General features: G+C 43.4%; 1 long non-coding RNA gene across 1 annotated transcript; it reads right to left on the bottom strand.

Moving 5' to 3' along the window:
* Nucleotides 1-1,216: 1,216 nt before the first annotated feature.
* LOC142098847 (uncharacterized) lies at nt 1,217-3,695 on the bottom strand. Its single transcript, XR_012678444.1, has 3 exons — nt 3,617-3,695; nt 3,068-3,172; nt 1,217-2,132 (listed from the first exon to the last, which is right to left on the bottom strand). It is a non-coding gene; the product is annotated as an uncharacterized LOC142098847 (long non-coding RNA).
* Between the last annotated feature and the right edge of the window lie 1,406 nt (nt 3,696-5,101).

Raw genomic sequence — 5,101 nt, 5'->3', positions numbered from 1 at the left:
CATTTTATATTATCACATAGATTGGGGGCTGGAGGTATACAATATAATACCACCAGGGGTCTGATATTTTTTATTACAACAGAGAATAGGTAAGGGGGGGGGGACTCTCCTAAACAGCCCCCCTAAAAGAAAAGTTTAGATACACCCCAGCTTGTGCATGAGTGATTTGAAGAGGGTTTCTAAGGAAAAGCTAGAGAAACATTGAGCAACACTGAGCTCTGTAAACCACTGCTCCCAGATCTTGCAAAGGATCATCATCATCAACAACATTTATTTATATATCTCCAGCAAATTCCGTAGCGCTTTACAATTAAAACAATACTGGGTAATACATATAGACAGAGAGGTAAGAGAACCCTGCTCGCAAGCTTACAATCTATGGGACAATGGGAGTTTGAATCACAAGGGTATGTGCTACATCATATTGCATACTGGACCAGCTAGAATGCAAAGGTAAAAGTATTCAGTGGGCTGTGTGATCAGTCACACAGCAATGTTGGTCACAGGGTTGTAGTCTTGTGTTATCTGTGTAGAGGGTGGTAATAGTGTAACCTAGGGAGGTTAAGAGGTTGGTTGAGGAATATTATAAACTTTCCTCTAGTCTTCAAGCATTCCCTGAAAACCCACCTCTTCAGGAAAGTCTTACTGTGCGAGGGAGGGAATTCCACAAATTGGGTGCAGCCTGAAAAAGTCCTGTAACCGGGAATGGGAGGATGTGAAGAGAGTGGAAGAGAGACGCAGATCTTGTGCAGAACGGAGGTGTCGAGTAGGGAGATATTTTGAGACAAGTGAGGAAATGTATGTTGGTGCAATTATGTTGACGGCCTTGTATGTTCGTAGAAGAATTTTGTATTGGATTAGTTGAAACACAGGCAGCCAATGTAGAGACTGACAGCGTGGCTCAGCAGAGGAATAACGGTTTGCAAGGAAAATCTAGCTGCTGTGTGCAAAATAGATTGTAGGGGTTCAAGTCTGATTTTGGGAAGACCAGTAAGGAGGGAATTGCAATAGTCGATGCAGGAGATGATGAGCGCATGAATTAAGGTTTTTTGCAGTGTCTTATGTGAGATATGTGTGTATCCTGGAAATCTTCATATACATGAGATTGATTTCTATTTGTGCCTAATATGAGTTATTAGGCCAGGTCACCCCCGACTCGATCTCATCTATAAGGCCACATGTTGCAGCTCTAGATCCTACGCAGGGCAGCATATAGTCAGTTTCTTTTCAGTCCCGCTAAACAAGCTCAGTGTACAATGAACATATATATTTTTGTTTACCACGATCGCACCCAAAAAATAAATAAATATCTTCATCCAGCGGCCGCGCTGCGGCCCGTGATGATGATTAAACTGGCTTTTCCGCTTGTGTTTACCGTGTGGCTGCTGCAGTTGGGTTTGTCCATCACGTTTCTAGGTACGTGAAGCGGTTGCTGTTTACGTCGTAAAAATTTTCCACTAAGTTCTTGGCCATAAATGTGTTAATTAGCCCGTGTGGTTTATTCTAAATAAATAGGGAACAGATGTACGTCTCATAGCGGGGACAACATGACTCCAGCATAAACAGGACGGCCCTCCCCTATAGGCTAAAGTGATATTAGAGCCGTCACAATCTATGTTTATTCCGGCTATTTGGCACAAGAAATGCCTTACAAGGGATAGCGAGCACTTTGTTTTATTTTAATAGAAATAAATTAGAAATATTTTGATTAACTTTAATCCAGTTGGTTTTTTTTTGAGCAATGAAATGATGAAAATGTAGTCTCTGCTCCAGAAGCATTGTCTGGTGCCATCGTTCCAGCCGCTGGCTCTAGTGGCATTTACCTGGTGCCAATTCCTTCCCTGTTCTTCCGCAATCTGTAACATGACAGTTCCTTACTTAAGTCAGTGTTCCTGATCCCCATTATTGTCGCTGGTTCCTTTTAGTGTTTACTGACTATGGCATTTATTTTGGTTATCCTAAAATCCTGGTGCTAGGATACCAAGATTTGAAAATATATATTTGTAGCTGGCAAATGAAGGCAAAGATGTTGCAGTATTGACTGGGATGTTGTTTTAGTGTAATCAAATATATAATAGCGGGAGCCAGGAAGACAAAGGGGCTCTGTGATTGTACATAAGGGGTTAATAACCCTAGGGACCGAAAACAAAGGAAGTGTTTTAGTTTTATTTCCTGGTAATAGGTAACATGTGCATACAGGTGCAAAGACTGATTCACCCGGTAACGTGGGCCATCGCTGTGTGCAGGAACAACATAGAAACATGACTTTGTAATGGCAATAATATTCATTATTAATGGTATTTTTATATTGTTTTGCACACGCACCTAATTTCCAAGGGTTCACTTTAAATGTAATTAACCATCATTCAAATGGAAAAAACGGTCACAAAGTCCCATCTAATCTTGGCAGAAGGGTGAAAAATGTTTATACCAGAAACCAGACTCATTTTCTATGATGGACGGTGACTAGAGGATTGGATTTCAAGGTAACCAATGATAAAAAATTACACTTATGGCTTGTTCACGCCAGTGCTATTAAGTCATTTTACAGCGATTACATGCGTCATTCTCTGCGCGGACAGTGAAGCCGTGTTATAATGCTGCAGACTATTTGTTCAATGATCGCTATCGCTCAATGTGCAATTAGAAATGTATTGCTGATAGGAGTGAGAAAATCAGATTGTTTCTGTATTTTACCCGTCGGGTCTCTCTCCCCAGACCCTCTGAATGTCTCGCTGTGCTCTCTTTTCCCTGTGGTGTTTTCCAAATCAATGAAAATAACAATAATAATGCAATAGACAATCGCTGTAAAATGATTTAAATACTCTAATCAACAAAATCTTTTTTAAAAAAAAGAAAACACTACTAGCATTTAGGAAAATACAGACAGAAATGTTCACACTCAGACACAGAATTTTTAATGGCCTTGGACAACCTACCCTAATATAACTTGTCCCCTGTGCAGTTAATAAGGGGGTTCCCTCATACAGCCCCTACATGAAGCTGGGACGGCAATTGCATGTCTGAATGGACTGTAATAAAGAAATATAGAGAGTGCAATACTAACCCGGGGGCTGTAGCTGGGTGCACTGAGCCGTTCTCCAACACGATCTCTCAGGAAGAGTCATAGTGAGGGGCGGGGGGTATTAGCCCTTCATTTTGCAAGGTTGCGCTTAGGAAAGATGAATTTCACAATAGTTTCATGTAATAAGATTAACACTTTTATCCTTTCCTTGGCAGAGGGGCTCTCAGGCAACATCTAAATGTGTATTTATAGCAGTCAGTAGTTTCAGAAGTTCCAATATTGATCACTAGGTGGCGTATGTGTACAGTGGTGCCAAAACTGTCAAAGCTTGGCAAATAAATTGTTCAGTGAAGAAGTGTTTCTGTTGGTTGGGTTTAATAGACTTCCCATTGCCCCCCATTTTCTTTATCCTTTCTGTCTCCCAAATAAATGTCGTCGTCCCCCTCCCCCTCCTTTGGTTGTCTCTTCTTCCACCTCTCTGCCTACCCCCCCCCCCCTCCTCTGGTTGTCAAATTCTCCAGTCCTGTCCCCCCTACTCTGGTTCTCTTCTAACCCACATTCTCCCGCCTTCCTCTCTCCTCTCACACCCACCTTTTGTACAATGGGCGGCTGACCAAGCTATACCGAGGCTGCTAGAGACCGCTCTGACACGACGGCTCCTCACCAGGCGGGCGGCGGTGTGACAGCCAATCGGCGTCGTCCGTCTGGTGGTCACGTGATATGCAGCGTTCCGCCGTTGCGCAGCCCTGGAGGCTCCTCCTCCATCTTGGAACCGTTGTGGCGCAGTCACCGCGGGGAGAGAGGTGCAGAATCCTGTATATTATATTATACTGAGGTGTGTGAGGAGACAGATGGCGTCCTCAGCCCACAACTACACTCTGCATGAGGGGAAGATGGGGATTAGTCCCGACCATTGCACTACAGGTATGTTATCCTCGTCAGAGGTAAGTAGCTCAAGGACCAGCATGTCAGTCTACCCTTATCTATGCTGCCACAGTCATAGCATGCTGGGAATTGTAGTCCCACAGCAACTTTAGAGCCCCAGATTAATGACTGGGTTTTATGTGTCTATAATCCTCCTCCCACAGGGAAATCTAGGGGAAAATTACATTTTTATTGCTTTTAAAATACAGCTCTGAACCTATACATGATGCAGAAGGACCTGACTCCTCACAGTCAGCAAGAGACGTGGTACTGAGCAGTACAGATACTGATAGTTTCATGCAGAGAAATAGAGTTGGTTTCATGGAGTAGTTGTTATATGTAAGCGAAATGATATTGTGCATTAAATATAAAATACACATAATATGAGATATTAAACCCCGTACTGGGAAATATAAGAAGTCACCCAGGGGTTCCCTGCTTATGTAACAACAAACTCCGCCAGCAGTCATCTTTCATACAGGGCTCGTAACAATTGTAATCTTTATTTCCATTTTATTATATAATGTTTTGTCATTCTTAAGTCATTTAGTTTAATGTATTTTTTCAGTTCACAGTAAAGTTGTTGCACAACTACACGTAGTCAGAGCCAGGTGTGATGTGCGGCCGGTGTTCAGCAGAGGAGCTAGGGCAGCGGTGGGCAGCGATATCTCAGGCTGAGTTAGAGGTGCGCTTGGTCTGAGGGCAGCACTGAGAAATAGTATACAACATAACTTGATTAAACCTGTAAAATATGTAGAATATATTACAAGAAAAGAGGGATCACTTTGCCGTTACGACATGCCAGCATTGCTGCAAGCTCCTCATGGGCAAAGCAGCGGTACGCCACCAGATCGGCCGTGACCATCCAATGTAACGCATGTGGCCCTTCTCACCTCTGTAGTAACACCATACTTTTGGCATGTAAATTCCGGGAGAGGGGCGTGACTATAGGGAGGGGGCGATGGAAACAGTGTTTTGTTGCAGGGGGCGGGGCCAAAATTACGCAATTCACCCCAAATCGCATCAATTTCACCAGGCAATTGTTGGATCCGGGAGACTTGCCTGCTCTCCCGGGAGTCCGTGAGACCGACCTGAATTTCGGGAGTCTCCCGGACATTCCAGGAGAGTTGGCAAGTATGAGTAACACATCCC

Source organism: Mixophyes fleayi, chromosome 8, assembly GCF_038048845.1.
Source record: "Mixophyes fleayi isolate aMixFle1 chromosome 8, aMixFle1.hap1, whole genome shotgun sequence".
Classification (NCBI taxonomy): domain Eukaryota; kingdom Metazoa; phylum Chordata; class Amphibia; order Anura; family Limnodynastidae; genus Mixophyes; species Mixophyes fleayi.
This window is presented reverse-complemented; position numbering and strand designations above follow the sequence as displayed.